At 42.6% G+C, this 21,044-nt stretch overlaps 1 long non-coding RNA gene across 1 annotated transcript in view; it reads left to right on the forward strand.

Annotated features, from left to right (window-relative positions):
- Positions 1-522: 522 nt before the first annotated feature.
- Positions 523-21,044, forward strand: part of LOC306942592 — a 108,678-nt gene continuing 88,156 nt past the window's right edge. The window contains exons 1-2 of the long non-coding RNA XR_013792320.1: positions 523-650; positions 1,016-1,227. This is a non-coding gene — a long non-coding RNA (uncharacterized lncRNA). The remainder of the gene's footprint in view (positions 651-1,015; positions 1,228-21,044) is intronic.

The following is a 21,044-nucleotide window of genomic DNA, read 5'->3' on the forward strand; positions in this document are numbered from 1 at the left end:
CTTCTGATTACCAGACAGCTTCTCTCTCTACCCACTCAGTTACGGCTGCCACAATCCATCAGTGTCAATACCACAGTGAACTGTCATTACCTTCCAGACCAATGAAACTTGACTTTATCTATCTACCTACCTACTGATATTAATTCTCAAAAAATGTGTGTGTGTGTGTGTGTGTGTGTGTGTGTGTGTGTGTGTGTGTGTGTGTGTGTGTGTGTGTGTGTGTGTGTGTGTGTGTGTGTGTGTGTGTGTGTGTGTGTGTGTGTGTGTGTGTGTGTGTGTGTGTGTGTGTGTGTGTGTCTTGGGCATAACTCGGGCACCATCTGATCGGACAAATTCAAACTTTGAGTGTCTCCTATATGACCGAAAAACCACAAACATCTTCTCTCTGTTCGCAGGCCTGCGGAGGATGCACCGAATCTCCAAACCGGCTTCCCTGATTGGCCAACCCGAACCGTCGGCTGCACTTGGCTGAGCATCAACTTTCTGTTGCATAGCCAATATACTGTATGGGTGGTGCTGTATACAATGGAACAAATAGTAGAGATCTGTGGCCATGGGAGAGGAAGCCGCAGTGAACAAAAGTGGTGACGCAAAGCAAAACATGATGTACTGTACATGGAGCTGACAGGATTCTAGTGGAAGTGCATGTGGTATGTGGAAAAAAAACAACAACAAAAAACTATCTACAGTATTTAATGTGTCACTGTACCGTGGGCTCATACTGTAGGTTGTGAACTTGTGACATGTTATTCACTGTAGATGAATCTCCCTGTTAGCATGACTCCTCCTTTATCATCCTTCCTACACCAAAAAACGGTTGTCACAACTGGAGTCCATGTTAATTTTTCATGAAACTATCAATTATGTTCTGTAATGGAAAGCCCATATGAGCAACCTAGTGGGGATTGATAATTCTCTCCACAATCTTTTTAAATCGCCCTGCACCCTTTTTCTGCTCCCTTTTCCCTACCAATCCTTTCCCCTTCCCTCCTGCTCCATCCTGTTTCCTTCTCAGAAATCTATATTTTCTAATTAGAGCCGATGAGAAGAGGGACTTCATTACGGACTGGCTATGAATCATTATGTGGTGTAATTGGCCCTCCGGTCCCATAGGAGGTGCCCTGTTCCAGCCGGCCCAGCTGGTGAAAGCCCCGATGGCCCAGGTGGAGGCCTTTGTGCAGCTGAGGTCTTGCTTTCGCTCCACCGATTTCATTCATCTTCACGTCTGTAAGTGCCTCCATCTTCCCGTCTGTTGTTGTTTAACTAGTGCTTCTAATGCGTGATAAAGTGAAATGGGTATTCAGGGGGAGGTTTAGTATTCATCGCATTTTCAGTATTACCCAAGAACCCAAGAATGTTGAGTATCTGTTCCACACTGCCACACATCATGAGATAATTACCATGTGTTTTAATGAATTATGAGATGCTAATCGAACAGAGGTCCCCAACTTCCCATCAAGCAGAGGTTTTAAGCCAACTCAAGTATACATGACTGATGCATGGATAGCATTAGCTAGTGCAACAAGCACTGCATGGCCAGTAACTCTCTAATATATATTTCATACATCATATCTCCCTGTCAGAGTGATTCATAATTACCCCCTTTATCACACCCTGAACAAATTCTAAAGGATTCTCTAATGTTTTCCTCTTTCAATATGTACAATTATTGCAGTCTCCTCTCATTCAAAAAGTAATTAGCAAGTCTGAGCATGATGTTGTCTCTCAGAAAATGATTTGCTAATGTTGATTGCTAATTGAAAAATTAGAAAGTCAATTAGAGGCTAGAGATCTAATTAAGGAAGAATTGAATGAAAATCTGGATTGCTCTCTTCAATTTATAATCTCCTCGAGGCTGGGATGCGGCTGGCGAGTGAATGCAGCTCTCCTCTGTGTGTTACTGAAATGCAATTGGCTTCTCCACAACAGCCATCTGACAGATTGATTTGGATTCAATCGCGGTCCCTTCCCTGGCTGTGAAATAGATGAAAATAATAATGTTAAGTTATTACTTGGATGGGAAGTCTCTAAACAAAGACAGGCCACTGCGACCCCTCACAACCACTGCCGCTGGCACTGAGGGAACCACGCAGAACAACTGTCTTATCCAGATCTGAGGTGCAGGATGCTGCAGCCAATTGCTACCATACGCCACTGGCTGCCACGCTTCACCAGCACCTCGAATGTCTTAGTTAAGCACCTCAGCACTATTCTTTAAGGAATTGATGGCAAAATGAAGATGTCACTCATGACAAACTAGTCTGTTTGCACAAGCCCACCTCTCATCAGTTATGTTGTCAGACTCTGGGGCAGGCTCTGTCTGTCTTAGATCTATTACAGCCCAGCAACGCTGTAGCCTCCACTCGCATCATTGTTTACCTGTTAGTTGGTGTACAATTTGGAGGGGTGTGGGCATGGCTGGTTAATTATAAATAACAACAGCCCTGGGCAGCCCCAGATAATGTATCGACATGCCGTGGGTTTGATGCATGAGAGGCTGAGAATGGTTTGTGGCCTCACGGCAGGAGTTCCCTGACAAACAGCCGCGTGAAAAATGAAAATTGTGTCGGCTAACTGTAATCTATAGTTTTCTTCTGCTCCACTGTGTATTTTAGCTTAATATGTTATGCTTACTGCCGACGGCGGCAATTTTTTCCCCTCAGCTTGAATTTTTTTTCCTGCCTCCTCCTGGCAAAGCCTGAGGAGATCCATGAAAATGATTGATTGGCCCTTTGGATAGATATCAGTATATGGATAGATGGGAAGTAAGCAACTTAGCAAACACAGTCTGCCCAAGCCAAAACAGCTGCAATGTCTTAACCACATGAATACTAGTATCCCTAATCTGGGCATGTCATGTGAACATTAACCACATGAATACTAGTATCCCTAATCTGGGCATGTCATGTGAACATTTGGCGAAAATAGGCCAACATTTACTAAAGTAGCAGCTCAGCTCTATAAGCTCACAACACGCTGCGTTGTTGCGCCGCATTGTGAGCATGTAGGTGTTTTATGCTGCGTTGTTGCACCGCATTGTGAGCATGTAGGTGTTTTACGCTGCGTTGTTGCACCGCATTGTGAGCATGTAGGTGTTTTACGCTGCGTTGTTGCGCCGCATTGTGAGCATGTAGGTGTTTTACGCTGCGTTGTTGCACCGCATTGTGAGCATGTAGGTGTTTTACACTGCGTTGTTGCGCCGCATTGTGAGCATGTAGGCGTTTTACGCTGCGTTGTTGCACCGCATTGTGAGCATTTAGGTGTTTTACGCTGCGTTGTTGCGCCGCATTGTGAGCATGGAGGTGTTTTACGCTGCGTTGTTGCGCTGCATTGTGAGCATGTAGGTGTTTTACGCTGCGTTGTTGCGCCGCATTGTGAGCATGGAGGTGTTTTACGCTGCGTTGTTGCGCCGCATTGTGAGCATGTAGGTGTTTTACGCTGCGTTGTTGCGCCGCATTGTGAGCATGTAGGTGTTTTACGCTGCGTTGTTGCGCCGCATTGTGAGCATGTAGGTGTTTTACGCTGCGTTGTTGCGCCGCATTGTGAGCATGTAGGTGTTTTACGCTGCGTTGTTGCACCGCATTGTGAGCATGTAGGTGTTTTACGCTGCGTTGTTGCGCTGCATTGTGAGCATGTAGGTGTTTTACACTGCGTTGATGCGCCGCATTGTGAGCATGTAGGTGTTTTACGCTGAGTTGTTGCGCCGCATTGTGAGCATGTAGGTGTTTTACGCTGCGTTGTTGCGCCGCATTGTGAGCATGTAGGTGTTTTACGCTGAGTTGTTGCGCCGCATTGTGAGCATGTAGGTGTTTTACGCTGCGTTGTTGCGCCGCATTGTGAGCATGTAGGTGTTTTACGCTGCGTTGATGCGCCGCATTGTGAGCATGTAGGTGTTTTACGCTGCGTTGTTGCGCCGCATTGTGAGCATGTAGGTGTTTTACACTGCGTTGTTGCACCGCATTGTGAGCATGTAGGTGTTTTACGCTGCGTTGTTGCGCCGCATTGTGAGCATGTAGGTGTTTTACGCTGAGTTGTTGCGCCGCATTGTGAGCATGTAGGTGTTTTACGCTGCGTTGTTGCGCCGCATTGTGAGCATGTAGGTGTTTTACGCTGCGTTGTTGCGCCGCATTGTGAGCATGTAGGTGTTTTCGGCTAAGAGATTTGGTGTAGAGGGGAAGAAAGTATAGACCACTGGCTAGAGCACAACAGTCAACAATGTATATATGGTTTGGTTAAATAAACATTTGATTATTATACTATTTTATTGGTAATCATTTTATTTTGTGTGTGGCTCTATATCACAGGGTTAATCCACAAATTGAGCACACATTTCCTCTTCCAGTTCTTTTCAATCTATAGGCTAATATGTAAAAAAGCTCTCTTCAAACAGATTGAATATTCATTTGTTCAGTGTTGGTTAGGCTCCACTAAGCCATTTATCCCCCCTGTGGTTATCTAAGGCATCCTCCTCACACATTGAGAGTACAGGCAAGGACAAATGTTCACCTTCTCTTCTGTTTAGTCTACTGTACTTTCCCTCCATGGTTGACACAGATTGCCGAAACAGGGTTTTCTCTGCAGGATTTCTTTATAATCTCATAAAATATACTGTCTGAAAGGGACTCTTCTTTCAAAAACACAATGATTATTTAATATTCTGATATCTTATCTACATCTGTAATAGTATGATGCATAATGTTTTATTACATTACACAAATAGCTGCTTTAATTTATGTTTGGGATTACAACATTATACGTTTATACGTTTTACATATCCTAACTGCCACCTGTTCTCCCTATTGCTGTCTTTGCATCATTCTTATAAACATGTCTTCAATTATTCATTTAGTCTAGCTATTACTGTGTGCCATTTTATTGGTTATGTAGCTTTCCCTTTCTGGGAATTAAGTCTGAAATCGACTTCTGCAAATTTATTTTGTATTTAGCACTCCAGCCTCTTAAGTAGATTGACTTGTGGCCATTATTGGGAAAAAATAAATTCCTTTCCATAATAGCCCTTTAAGAAGCCATTAGGGACTGAACAGTAATACATTATGAACCATACTATAATGAGCTTGCAAGATGGGCAAGAACTTATTAATGATGACTGGTCACAGATGCTTAATTTAAAGCATTAACTCTGATTCATTTGTTAATATTTATCAGAATGGGGGAGTACTTGAAGGATCACTTAGAGGAGCAGCAATGTGATTAGTCTGGGGACTTAACATGAATTCTGGTAACTTTCCATTCTGAAATAGACTTTAGTTTTTCTCTTTTGTTTTTTTGACTGGACCATAACAGCAGGGCAAATGTCTGTGACTGACTGACTGACTGACTGACTGACTGACTGACTGACTGACTGACTGATGAAGTTACCCCATTCGTCGGCTGGTTGGCGTAACATGAAGTAGCCAATTGCAGAGCAATCGTTCATCCAGCTAGGACGAATGAGCATGTGAGAGAGATGGAGAGCAATCACTACTTGCAGGCACTTCACAAGCACACTTATGTTTTTACAGTTTTTGGAACAAAGGAACATCACCACAGCCATCCTTTTATTTGTAATGGTGGGTATAGCAAGGTTTGTGGCCAATATTTGATACGTTTGGGACCTGAACTTGTATAGCCCCATTCTGCAGTTTCTGATAGCTCTGTGCGGGACCGTTTTCTTAGTCCCGCTCACAATGGATTTCTGACTATTCACGTCCACAATGGTTTATAACGCCTGCAGTTAATTTCTGACCGACCACTCCCTCACGCATCAAAATTTAAGTGCCATTTAGTCCTGCATAATCTTATTGTATTACCATCTATCTAGTCCTGCATAATCCCACAATATTTCCATTGGATCCAAAAAGAAAAATTACAAACGGAGAGAAAGACCATTGGTGCTATAATGGCCATCTCTGGCCATTAGAGCACCATGGACAGCGACACAGTAGGCTTGGCTGGACTTACTGCATTAGGTTATTAAATACAGGCGTAATACCTATTGGGAACACATTTCATAAATATGTTCTCCTATGCATTTAGCCATAAGATAAATGTGTTCATATCAAGCTAAAGTGAAGCTCGACCATACAGTAAGTGTGCTACATAATTTATTACAGGATTTTGCAGAACCACAGGTATTTTGTTGATCGCCAAACTGGCCTTACAATGAATTGGCCAATCACAGAGCAATCGTTCAACCAGCGAGGGAATGAGCATGTGAGAGAGAAGGAGAGCAATCGCTATGTGCAAGCACTTCACAAACACGATATATATTTATTTAATTTTCATTTTTTAACAGCTTTTGGAACACAATCATTTCTGACAAAAGAAAGTCACGACATACATTCATTTTTTGGGGTGGGGATAGGACCTCTAGCAAGATTTGTGGCCAAGATTTGGTAAGTTTGGATGAAATTGTGTAGCCCCATTCTGAAGCTTCTGATAGCATTTTCTTAGTCTGCCTGCTGCCGTTGGACTTCTTTTTTTGAACAAGTTTTTTTTGTCAGACACGCACGCACGCACGCACGCACGCACACACACACACAGAAGAAAAAAAACAAGGAGACACATCGTGGGTGGGATCGATGTTCATCAGAAAGCAGCGATAGTTATGAGTCCAATAGTGAAAGATGCACGGTTGCACCATAGCAGCCAGATATATAGAACATATACTCAACTATTGTCAAGCACTGCCAGGAATGGCATCCCCTCATTTTGAACGTAGCTTGTGTATTCTGTCTGTCATGATGGATTTGTTCCAGCTTAGCAATGGAGACCATCACGTTGAGCCATCTCTTGAAACATGGAGAAGTTGGAGACTTCCAGTTTTGTTTTGACAGCAACCTTACCTGCTTTAAGCATCTGTTTTTGGTAAATATAATTTTTTATTCCACGATTTTGTAACCCATTTTTCACCCCTGTGTCAATTATCTAATGTGATCCTGGGCTCTATACACCCTCCACCAACCTGGGGAGAGTAACAGACTTGAACTCATGCATCCTTCATGCATGAGTGTCCAAGTCGCTCCTTTACACCTGACAGGGGGGAGTTTCCCTGGTTGGATGTAGCGTGTGGAAGGAACACATTATTCCAACCAGTTCCTTTCCCCTCCATCAGGTGCCCCGGCTGGCCAGGGGGAGGCAGTTTAGAGACCAGGATTACTGCATGTTTTGTGTGAGGGTACCTACCCTAGGGGACACGGGGAGAACATGCAAACACACAGAAAGGCCCTTTCGCACATCTATCACACATAGGGGAGACTGTTGGGTACAATACCACATCTATCACACATAGGGGAGACTGTTGGGTACATTGTATTGTACAGAGAACCCTCTGCAATACCACATCTAACTATCACATATATAGGGGAGACTGTTGGGTACATTTTACTAAGTTTAGATTTGGAGTAACGCAATCTGTGCAATACTTTACATTGAATCAATCTATAATATAGATTGATATAGATATATTCTAGATATTATCTAGAATTGATAGAGCAGCTCTGAATACTACACAGGCCCCACAACTCCCACAACTCATCAAATATTGAAATGCCCAACTCCTCAGCCCACGCATCTCTGAGATGACCAGAGTGCACTGACACCCCAAAGGCAGTAAAGAAAGCTAGAAACTTTTTGGATGTTTGGATGAAAATTAAGTTATAGAACCTGTGGCCCTTGGGTTTGACTGTAGATTCTGGGATATGTTCACTCACAAAGTGCCTCTAATGTATCTGCTGTTTTTCTGACCATTTCCTACAATGGTTTAATTATTGGTTATTATATATAGATGCATTATGCACATACACACACACATGTACATGTCAGGAATATTTCAAACTGTCAGCCATATACTGTGTGTGTGTGTGTGTGTGTGTGTGTGTGTGTGTGTGTGTGTGTGTGTGTGTGTGTGTGTGTGTGTGTGTGTGTGTGTGTGTGTGTGTTGCGTGCGTGCGTGCGTGCGTGCGTGCGTGCGTGCGTGCGTGCGTGCGTGCGTGCGTGCGTGCGTGCGTGCGTGCGTGCGTGTAGCCAAGTACTGGAGGTAAACAGGTGGAGTCAGAGCTTTACTCCTGGTGTCTGGCCTCCCAGTGTGCATTGTGTCCTGTGGGGAGACCTGCGCCCTGTTTTCTGTTGGTGCCTTGTCCCGGCTGCCAAGGGCCTGGGGAGAGGGGAGGGGGAAAAGTCACTCCCATCTGGTGCAACCAGATCATTGCGGTCTGTGGAGGGGGCATGGGTGGCTATGTGTCCGCCCACATCAATGAGAATGTCACTCTGCAGATATACATGGGTGAGGGGGGGGGGGGGGGGGGTTTGGGCGGTTACATGTACAGTATGACTTGTTTAGACTGTCATTAGATACTGGCTTGTAAACTGGACTATCATGAACTGTTCATCTTTTACTACTAGAATGATGCACATGTGCTGGGATTTCAACCTTGAATTACTGGCAGTTTGACTTTCATGTAGCATACAGTAGATTAGGTGTTATTAGTGTCTTTATGTGTCTTTTTTATGAGGATCAGCACTTTGATTCTTGTATTTTTTTATGGAGGGAACAACACAAAAGTGTGAACATCTTTTTTCCCCGAAAATAAATCTACCCCCATGCGAAATCTTCAATAAGAGCCAGTTTCATGCCATCATACAGTAGGTAGCCTACTGATGGGGAATATCAGTATCTTCATAGGCATTTGAAGGGATTGCTCTCTTCTGATTGCCGGGCCCAGGCCCTTAGCGTGTTGCCAGAACCAACAGAGACACTGTTGCCTCCTCTTTGTTTGTTTAGCAAATCACAAGTTGAGAAGGCTCCCTAGCCAATATTTGTGATAACATTGCTAGTGAATGTGGCAGTCACTTTGCATCAGTTTCTCTCTGTGTATACTCAGTAACTCAGTACCATGTTTCCAAGTGCAGACCCATTAAGGCTTCTAAAATGGCTAATTACTATACTGTATGCTCATAACGTTGGGGTGCTGTGCCATGCCAACTGCCCTGCCCTCTACCCTGCGACTATCGCAGTTGTTGATCATCACACTGTAGCATGGCAGCACTGTGTTTTCACCTCTCATATGGCAGAAAACTGATTAGATAATTTACTGACATCATATTTTACAGTATGTCCAGAGCCAGCACTTTGTGCTTTCAGATTTTTACAGCTTGTGAAAGAACAGAATGCAAGTTTTCAAATGTGTCATAATGAAATCTGAAAATATTGAACGTGACGAAGATTTTGTACAAAAGGATAGCAAAAGAAAAAACAAAACCCCCTCTCCAAAACAATCAATATTCAAGAAGGTTGCAGATGAGTTCATTTAGAGGTTATGAAAACCAACTACGTTCCATAATGCCATTTCAAATGGATGTCTAACTTCTCTGCTTGGCCGTTTCTGCAAATCAAAATGAATAACAGTGATGGAAGTGAACAAATGGAATCAAATAAAACAGGGTCACACATCACTGGAAGGGCAATACATGGGCACTGGAATGGAAGTAATCTTTTCCCCCTTGTGTTTCAACAAAAACGGGTAAAAAGCCATCATTTCTGGTCAAAAAAGCAAGTTGTTATTTTGCCCGAAGCACAGCTAACTGCAGCAACACAAATATAGGTCTGCATGGAACTTTGTGTGACAGAGATGGGTCAGTCATTTTAATGTAAAAGGACAGTTCTTTTGTGAAAATGCGCTGAGCGATGTGAATTCCGGGCAATGTAAAAATGGTTTTGAATAACCTGAATCTTATTCAATCTGATTTCCTCTCTTGCCCTGCGCAGGCTGAGGTACTCTACTGAGCCAGAGGCTTCTTCTAGTGATCTGCTGGCTGTGGAAGAATGGGTTTTGAAATCCTTGCAGATTTTATTGAACCCACTAACACATCAAAACTTAAGTCACTCTCAATTTTCCATCCCCTCACTATTCCTTGTATAGAATGAAGATGGTTTTACTGCAGTTATTTTCAAAGAGCTGGTATAACTTTTCATTAACTTTGAGTTTTGCACAGAAATAATATGCTGTCAATACTTATGTCATGAACGTTTCTCGCCTCTTGTCTTGTGCTTATTTGTTTATCAGTTTAAAAAAAATCTAATATAAAAAAATATAGCAATGTCAGGTGTGATTGGTTGAGGTATGAAGCATTCATCATTTTGACCTGAGAGATTAAACATAAAAAAGTATACTGCATATTGAGAGACCTGCCTGGAAACAATGGGATGTCAACTCCTAGAGATACGTAACTAACTTTGACAGTTGCGATGGAACGTCATTCTAAAATGGAAAAAAATCACAGCAATTCGATGTGAGGAGACCACAGGGGATGATCGCTCCAGATCCTTGTGCTTTGACAGAGCTGTCATTTCACAGTTCTGTGATGACATTGCAGAGTTCTGCCTTAGCATGCACTTATTCTGTTATGGTTTACTAGATTATATTTTTGAATAATATGTTCTCTGTTGTATACCGGTAGTAACAGTTGTAGTAGCAGTTGTAGTAACAGTTGTCTTCTCAGTGAATCAGTTCCCTAATGATATAATTTCACATACTGTTTAATAATAGTTGTGTAAAGCCCAGCACCACAGAGTTACAGACATGTTCTTTCTTAACGGCTGTGTGTGTGTGTGTGTGTGCGTGTGCGTGTGCGTGTGCGTGTGCGTGTGCGTGTGCGTGTGCGCGTGCATGCGTGCGTGCGTGCGTGCGTGCGTGCGTAGAGCCCAGCACCACAGAGTCACAGACATGTTCTTTCTTAACGTGTGGGCCTGTGTGTCGCACACTATTACAGTATATATGTCTCAAGATACATATAATGCTCAATGGCCACATGTTCACGATTTTGTCGGCAACCTTATATGACTCATTCAGGAAAGCAGGAATCCTCGCATGCCACTGCCCTGCGTTGCGTGAGGATATACAGTTTAACTTCCCTGCCAGGCAATACTTCTCAAGGGGGGCATGAAACATGCTGGAACCAATTAAGAGTCAATGGCCACCATGTAAAGCATGGGAAAGGTGGCCTCACCTCATCTCTAATGATGTAAATGCTTCCTGACAGTATCTCAGTGCACTGTCTGCATGATGAATCACTGAGGCTGAATAGGTAGCCCTACCTGTGCCACTGTTGACATACACATGTGTTGTGTACTCAGTTGCAACTGTTAAGCATACTGTATATGTGGGTACACGCTGGCGGTTCGCCTGCAGTCAAAAAGTAGTACAATATTTGGTTTTGTTTTACATTTGTAGTGTTAAGCATAATGGGATAGAATCGTACGTTTCCCACAAGCAGAAGGTGTACTGTACCACTGCACAACAACTACATCATAATTTTATTGATTTCAAACCTCGGGAAATGCATTGATGGAGAACCCTCATTTTCAACAGTGCCAAAGTACAGTCATAGTCATAAACACAACTAAAATCAAATACTGTAGCATGACTACAGCAAAGACAATTTAAAGTCATGACTAGTTAGTCTTGACTAGTTAGTCTGAGTTAAATCTTGAAATTGACTCACTGATATTAAGGAGGTCAACTGGATGTTTGGTTGTTATATTGGGCCAAATATATTGGGGCGCAGTAACAGAAAACAGAAAACAAAATCGGGTATAGCATGTTGTAGCATGTTGTCTGTGGACAGGTACAGACAGTACATATTACTCCGGATGGGTACTGTACATATCATGTGAATTATTACAAGTTTGGCCCGGATGGTTAGCTCTACCGCCTGTGCACCCTAACCCTAACCCGGATGGTTAGCTCAACCGCCTGTGCACCCTAACCCTAACCCGGATGGTTAGCTCAACCGCCTGTGCACCTAGGCTGCCAAACCAGCCAGACGGCGTACCACGGGTTCGACTCCCGAGCCGACACACGACCTATGCCGTGTGTCACTCCCCATCTCTCTCCCACTTTCCAGTCTGACTACTGTTCCCTATCAATACAGGCAAAAAAAGCTCAAAATAATAATCTTAAAAAAATAAATAATAATAAGAGTTTTATTTGTCACTACTCATACCGGTATAAGCAGCGAAATGCAAGTGTGACAAGGTCTGCAAGACTGTTCTAACAGCAAAACAATACAAAGAACAATAATAAGATATGATATGATATGAAAAGAAAAATAAATTAATATAATGCAATTAAAAGGAATACTAATGAGATACATTAAAGATAAAGATAAAGTCCCATGCAAAATCTGTGTGTGTGTGTGTGCGTGTGTGCGTGTGCGTGTGCGTGTGCGTGTGAGTGTGAGAGAGAGGGGTACGTGACTATGCGTGCGTGCATGGGGGGAGGTACAACATGTCAGTACATTGACTACATGAATGCAGGATGGCTACCAACATTCCAAGAAAGCAGGGCTGGGAGATACAGAGGAGCTTATTGTAAAATTGCTTTTTAATTAAATAAGAACCATGCTGACCCCTCCTCACTGATAGAGCACGCACACCAGTTTTTTGGTATAGTAGGCAATGGTGTGTCCGATAAGTGAGTGACCAGTGATAAATCTTAATGCGAAGTGATGCACTGTATCTTAATATCCTGCCCAATAACATCCCCATAGCGTTTCAACTATATTTTTTCTTGTAAATAAACAAAAGCAAGATGTATTTCTATGTAGACTGTCCAATTTCAATCTCAGCTTTGATTTGATTTCAAAAGCATTTTGACACAGTCCCTCCACTCATACAGTGTATGATGTGTTGTGTAACAGGATGAAACCCTGTGGGTAGATCAAATTGTAAACTCTACGTGGACAGCCTCTCTCTCTCTCTCTTCCCTCCCTTTACCACGACTCAGCTCTAAAGCCCTGCAGGCCTGGCACACGTGCCACTTATAATTGATTCATTAATAATGTGAACAGATGTTTCTGGTCCCGACTCCTGACTGGCATCCTGCCAGCTCTCCAGCACATTACTTTAGCACCGCTGTCTGCCTGACTGCATCCTACTAAATGCCCACTGACACCGAATGGCGCAAGGCAAAGCATTTTTCATCCCCATGAGAATGAGGATGAGAGCATGCATGTTAGGGGCATGTGTCACCAACTAGACAAAATAATGTCTGTTTTTTTGGCCCGCTAATCCGTATGAATTTAAGTAAGAATCAAAGTGTTACAGGAATGGGGTTTGACCCTGATCATGATCACATAACTGACTGTTTGGATACCTTAGTTCAGGGGTGCCCAAAAGGTAGATTGAAGATTGTGATCTACCAGTAGATCAAAAGTCTGTGCAAGTAGACCACATGATATGCCCCTAAAAAAATATGTTTAGCATCTGCCACTTGAATGAAGGTAACTTGATTATTTGGCATCAAAAAGGGCCTGTCAGCTCAAACCCACAATGCAATACTCTTGTTTTCAAGAGTGTTGCGCACAAACATCGGTAGCATTACAAAGAAATTCCATTTCCAATTCCATTTCCCCTCTCTATTTCCCATTCCAAGTGTCTTATACGTATGTAACTAAGGCTGTACCATAGCCCTGTTTTTAGGACTCGAACTTTGGCAGGAATTTTCGAGCGAACATCCGAACCATTCGTTAAGGCAGAGAGTGTATAGCCGGCAGTGTCGGGCCAAAACATCCGTCAAATGTACCAACACTGATCAACACTTGTTTCATTCACGGAGAATGTAAATAGATTGTCAACGTGTCAACGTCATTTCCTTGAGCGGTACTTCCACCAAAATCCAGCTACTCTGCCAAATTCCAGCACTTCCGGTTATGCACTCTACAGCGTAGGTCTTGCCCATGCAGCGTGCTATAGGCATGAGTAGTTCCAGTACAGCCCACCAAGAGTGACCCAGCCCATAGAGCACCCACCACATAGCATGTGAGCACTCGGGTTAACATGGGCACATAGTCTATGTGCCCATAATAACCTGAGTGCTCTGTTCTTGTTATAGGTCTACTGTGGCCCTGTAATAGTATGACATGCTGAAGAAGTTGTCCGACAAAGCAGCTGGCTGCTCTAGAAATGCTGTATGCGCCACTTTTCTGTTGAAGCTGCATTGTGTGATACACAGGCTAACACAGCCCCTACCGATAAACAAAGGCAGTTACGATAACAAGCTGTTGTTTCAACACAAGCCAGCTACAACCCTTGCGTCTGGCACCTCCCTGTCTCCCTGTGTCTAGCAAAAGAAAATCACACATACCCACAACAGAGAACAGACTTCGGCAGAGAAAATGTGACAAGCTTATAGTCTGTGTTTCTGTTGTCACATCAAGTAAAGGGGTAGGTAGGTTAAATGCATCTAACAACTAAATCAAACTACCTTTTGATTACCTTGCTGGACTCTGTAGGGAAACATTGGTAAGGGAGGGGATGAGCCGATTTAAAGAGTTGGCCTAGATAAGTGGGGGGCAAGAACGGAGGGCATGTCACACATTGTCACATACTGTACAGGTATACAGAGAAGTGTGTGTGTGTGTGTGTGTGTGCGTGTGTGTGTGCGTGTGTGCGTGCGTGCGTGCGTGCGTGCGTGCGTGCGTGCGTGCGTGCGTGCGTGCGTGCGTGCGTGCGTGCGTGCGTGCGTGCGTGCGTGTGTGAGTGAGTGAGTGGTCATCCTCATCACCACCTGCTGTTGACATCCACCGCAGCCTCTGACTCCAGGTACAATATATGAGATCACCATTTATCAGAGTGGGCTATATTCCAGCTATCTCTCCCCATGGGAGAAACCACAGTTCTGGGATGTGCTTGTGTGAGCAGCTAAATGTCAGCTCCTTCCCTGGTAGCTTAGCAGCACAGCACGCTGAAGTCTTAATGTCAGATCGTGGCACATGCAGAGAATATCATTTTTCACCCCTCTGAAAGGATAGTAATAATAAAGAATTCGAGGGCCTTTGTTCTAATGAGATGAGCGTGGAGAGGCTTTAGGTTACGATCTAATTAATCAGTCTCCGTTGCAGACTCCCACAGCTATCCATTAGAGTTCATTCAACAAGTCAGCAGAGCTCCTGTCCTACACTCTCATTGTTGGGAATAGCTTTGTAATAATAACATGAGTGTGGATTGATCACTGGAAGGTTCTGAATGGGAATCCGTGTGGTGAAGAATAATGACCCATACCTTGGTGCAGACATCCTTGGACAAAAGGATTTGAATGCAAATGATGTGTCCGTGTCAGAATCTGTTTGAACAAAGCAATCTCATTTTTCACATCAATTCAAATAACTGACAGAAAACACTTTTTGCAATACTCAATCATAGTGTGTATTGAGCATTTGGGGGCACATCATTTTTGTTTGAGGTGAAGAGCTGTTGCTTTCTAGGCCTCAGCCATTTAGCCCCTGTGACCAATGGCTTGATATACTTTGTTGTGAGCGGTGTACAAAAAAATCACCCCCATGTGAAGTGAGGGGTGCTCTTATCATCGTACATCACCATGACGTAACATGTTGATTTGCTCAGACATATATGACTTAATTCTCCATTCATTGTCAATAGGAATTTAAACTTTGTGTAGGACAAAAATAGTGATTTGCTCATCTACATATGACGTAAATTCTCCATTCATTGTCAATGTTTGTTTAAGATGAAAATCTACACTAATATCTGAATATATAGGAGGTGCTAGCGGCACTCAAAATTAGATCTACAGGCTCACAGTAAGTGAGCGGCTTCAACACATTGTGAGCTTGTAGATTAATTGTAGGCTAATTTTGGTGCACGACACCTGTGTGCAACTACAGTAAATCACCTGTTCCAAAAGAACCCTATAGTGTCCCTGTTCTGGGGAAAACCTTTGAACCAAACATCTACGAGCTCATAGCTTGTGAGCTTGTAGATCGGCTATTTTCAGTGGAAAAGGGAGGGTGCCTGTACAGATCCTGGGGGGAGGGGGGTTGTCCTTGGTCAATTAACACTCTGGATAGGAACAGTCTGCTATCATTTAAAGATGCGTAATGCAAAAAGTCTGTTAACATGGGCTGGCCTGAAAGGCCATGGTACAGTATCTGTGTATAGGGCCTAGAACTTGACTTCGGGGGAAACTTAAATTGAGGGAGTGCTGCTCATGGGCAGCATAGTAATTTTTCTTAATGAGGGCTAATTGCTTCAGATACTGAGGGGATGCATGACAGCCAACCAATGACCCCCTTCCGCATAGCCCTATGCAGAAGGGGGTGATGTTGATTATTCCCCCTGGCCTAGGACAACTGTCACTTCATTTCTTTATCACTTGGGTTGATGATGGGTGGTTGATGGCTCGTTTGTACAGCCTGGATGGATTCAATAGGCACAGCTTCCTCTTCAAATGAACCAGATTTCAGATTTTTATTAAAGGGATAGCCTTTTGAGATGCAACGTTTCACTTTCAAGGGGGACCCATAAAACCACACATTAAGTCCGATTTTTGACGCTATAGACCGATTCAGAAACGGGTCTCATGGTCGCAGGCAACGAATTTCCTGTAGGCAGAGACGACATATCTGCGGTGTAAAGAGTTGGCTCTTCTACTACATTGAATGGTAGAGTGACTGATGTTAGTCTGCTCAAACGTTACTCTTTTACCTGCTTTTTACTAACACTAACTTTACAAAGATGCCCAGAACATCGGGATGAACCTGTGTAGTTTATTGCTGCTCCAACAGTAGTGGCAACATTCAACTTTGGAGAGAAACGGAATGTCAAAAAATACACCGCGGTGTATTAAGTAATGGTTGAGACGAAGCAGTGAAAGGTCCTGAAAGATACATAACGTCAGTCTTAACCAATACCCAATCTTTCTGTTGTATGGGTTAGCACTTAACACAAGGCTGCTGTACTTTATACCTCATACTAAGCATTTAAAGTAGGGTAGGAATCCAGCAGTGGAGAGGGCGATCTCTGTCACTGCACTAGGGACTCTGACATTTTGGTCAGGGCGTCTGTTCAGCAGGGAGAACTAGGTTGGACATCATGTTCTTCCGCATGCATTATGCTCTCCCAGTGACAATCCTCGCGGTCAGAAGTCAACTGACTACCGTAGTCAGAGCACAAACGATGTGCGTGCATGCGTGTATACAATGCTAAATATGCATGCTAAATTACACATCTGCTAAATATTTGCCCTACACTGTAGGCTACATTTTAACATAGTTATATGTAGGGCCTAGTACTGTATACAATTCCATTCGGTTACAGACTTACTTTTTCATTGTTTCAAACTGAGCACCCTCTAGGATTATTATTATTTTTGGGGAACTTTTTCAAAACTTTATTTGAAAGTGACAGTAGGCTAGAGAGAGAGAGACAGGCAATGTGGAGAGAGATTAGGGGAATGACATTCAGCATTATGGTCCGGCCAGTCAGGAATCGATCAGGCCATTGCACCCATGTGGTATGCGGCGATGCACACCTAAGCGATTGGCTATGGGATCACCCAGCATCTAGGATTACATCTAGGATTACATCTAGGAACAGAAATGATTTATTAAGAGGAATTTATTGTCTCCACCAGGCCGAAGGCATGGGGAGAGAGTATGTTTTGCACTCCGTCCGTCCGTCCGTGTGTGTGTGTGTGTGTGTGTGTGTGCGTCCGTCCGTGTGTCCGTCCGTCCGTCTGTGGACAGCTAATCTCCGGCACTGTTATTTTAAGCCATACTCTGCACACACACTCCCTGAATGCCACCGCTGAACCTCTTCCCCAAGGTTTTCACATTGGCCTCTTATCACCAGGAGGCCAATGTGCAAAACAATTTTTTGGACAGTATACCTACAGATTTTGTCCAAACATCACGCAAATTGGTACACAGTCTCTTTAGAGCCATTCAACGAAACGGGTCTTATAGATTACCTATATAGAAACCTGCTCAGTTTCAAACAAAATGCCGCAAATCATGAACACATCGTGTGATTTCCGTGAAATTGTGCACGCACATTCCCACTAGGCCGAGGACGAAATGCCACTGGAACATTTTCAACTCAGCCTCATGGTGGCGCTATAACTGGCCGATTCGTGTTTTTACCTCTAACTGCACCGATCTGTGTAAAACTTTGTATGCACACTCCCTAGAGGCCAAGGAAAGACCTTTGCCTGGAATTTTCTAATATTACTCCTTCAGATTTTATCCAAATTTGCAAATCTGCACACATTCTGTACACTCCATAGTCATGTGATCAAGACGGGTTTGTTTGATTTCTCATAATCCATCCTGATTGGCTACGATTGGCTTCTAAGGTTTTCAGGAGTAGCCCGCTTTGTACTCCTCAGCTGAGGAAGAAATGCCACTTGACAGTTTTCAAATAAGCATCATGGTGGCGCTACAACAGTGTGTGTGTGTCACACACACACACACACACACACACACACACACACACACACACACACACACACACACACACACACACACACACACACACACACACACACACACACACACACACACACACACACACACACACAAAACATGTTTATATTACTCCTAAACATTTTGCCAAACATCACACACACTCTCCTTACTGTTTTAATCTCTGCCTTTTATACAACTTTTACCTTGTATCTTGTTACCTTGTGATTCCTAAACTTTTGTAAAACTTAAACCTATTAAACATAATATTTCCTCCATCACCAAAACAATTATAATATTGCTGGGGTTTTCACCAAACACTTAAAATTAAAAAAAAAGCTCAGACCAGCAAGAATAGATTGTAATCCTATCAGATGGCATTGCAGTAGTAAATCACACTCATTGTCTTTGTATTGGGCCATGAATCATGGAACAGTCATGGGAAAATGTTCAGCCTGGTCTTAGCAAAAAGAGAGAGAGAAAAAGAGAGGAATGGGTTCCAATTGAGAACTTTTTACAAAACGGATAAAACAGAAATTATTTATCCAAATGGGCCATTTTTCCTCCTGACTCTAATTCGTGAACCTCTTCTGCAATATATAATATGCAATATTTTCAGTAATTGTCATGCCACAATTCTAGTGAAACATTGACCTTATTACTAGCAATTTGTGGAACTTACTGTAAGCCCCTGAATAGAACTTTTGCTCTTTATATACAGTACAGTATATAAAGCATACTGTAGCAGCTTATATTATGCAATATTATGAATATTGGTGGCACCTTCTCTTATAGTAAATTATGTTTGATTATCTTAGTGCTTTGCTAATTACTTTAATTATATGGTCTTCCCAAGAATTAAACAACATTACATGCAGTGGGAAGCAGCATATTGTATAGTATATTTGTACTAGAATATACATTAGTGATTATACTATATAACTCAGTTTATTTAGCTCTTTAACTGTCACATCAAACAGTGCACAGAACAGCCTACTGATATTCCATGTCAAAGATGTATTGTTGATGCAACAGATTGAGTAAAGTGAGTGACCACTCTGCATTTACTTACATTTCCATTATCTCCACGAGCCTGACAAAAAAATGTGATCCATGCATTTTCCTCTTAGATGTAAGCCCAGTAAAATCCAGTGGGGTACAAGACTGGCATCAATGCATTCTCCTTCAAATATCCTCTACCTTAGGTCCTCCTGAGTGCCCGGCCTAGCTAAATGCTTGTGTCAGTAAAAGTTTGTGGCTTATTTCTCAGCAGCGGGTGATTCGACCAAAAGCCACCCCTTCAGCTTAACACTGCAGGCCTCATTAATGCAAATCTAGCTGTAGCAGACTGCTGGGAAATTGGCTGCCTCCAGTCCATAGCTAGGCTGTCAAAAAGGCAGGAACAAGGTGAAGAGAACGTTGAGGTTAAGTAGACTTGGCATAGCTAGCGGAGAGATAGAGCTGGATTTGAAAGCAAAGTTTTGTATCAGTTAACTGCTGCACACACCTGGAAACTCGAGGCTTCAGAAGTCTAAAATGAGATGACCAGTAATGGTTAGCGAATGTCACATTATTTGTGTAGGAGCATACAGATACAGTGGAGGTGATCATTAGCGCAGTAACAGAGTTAATATACATAATGAACCAAAAACATTTAACGTGTCACTCACTGCTCAATAAAGGATATTTTGGATGAAGGGCAGAATGCAGAGAGTAATCATTTTAACAAAGGCAAAGAACTACACATTCATGTTACTAATATATTTTCAAAAAAGTGTACAGCATTTGTTAAAATGTTGTTTTTGTGATGGGTGGTGATCCACCTGAACTGAAGCTGCACCCACAGCTGTAGTTGTATGATAAAGGGGGAGGGGTTAGGGGAGGGGCTGAGTGTGGTGTCACTATATTACTGTTTATTTCATTGGCCCGTTTGACTGTCAAGGGTTCTGCCTCCAGGAAGAAACCCTAAATACAAAGTCTAATGAAGTACTGTCACCTCATAGACACAACTGGAAAAAGGTATGCAATCAGTAAGAGGATTTAGCGTAGGCAAGTATGTCAAGCACAGCCTATTTGTCTTTGGATATTCAGTGGCACACTGAGACAAACTTGACATTAAATTCGGCAAAGACTTACAAAATTATCTGCAAAAATGCCTTTTTATGTATTTACTGTATCACACTGAAGAAATGTTGCCAAACATAAATGTCAGCTCAGCATTATGCCTCATACAGAAATGTACTGTACAGTAGGGAGATGTTTCTAGAGTTGCCATTACTGTTTAAAAATGTAAATAATCAAAAGAAATGCTACATCAAGCTGAAGTTTGATGGTCTTTTTTTGGGCTACTGTACATAAGAGCATTTTATTATACACAGGTTTATTTGTTAGGATGTTTACTTTGCTGAGTGCCTCTGGGTGACATTGGATTGGTCTCCAATGCTAATCACCATGAAATATTATGTTTGCAAACCATTCAAAACATGTCTGACTGTGTTAATAGCATATCCTAATGGTTAAGCCCACTATTTATACTTGGTGTGACATGATAGGCTCATAGATGATGCAGTTAGACAGAGTGCTATATAGGCGGAAAATTAGATTATGGATGGGTTGTGGATGTGTAGAAATCACACATACATACTAAACACACACATTTAAATTTCTTATTTTGGACTATTTTCTCACTGTATCTCACAGCAGTATCCCAAAAACGTTTTGTGTGTTTTGTTCATAAATGCAATAACATCAACACAACAGCGCTATAATCAGCATGTCCGTGA

Source organism: Electrona antarctica, assembly GCF_951216825.1.
Source record: "Electrona antarctica genome assembly, chromosome: 2".
NCBI lineage: Eukaryota > Metazoa > Chordata > Actinopteri > Myctophiformes > Myctophidae > Electrona > Electrona antarctica.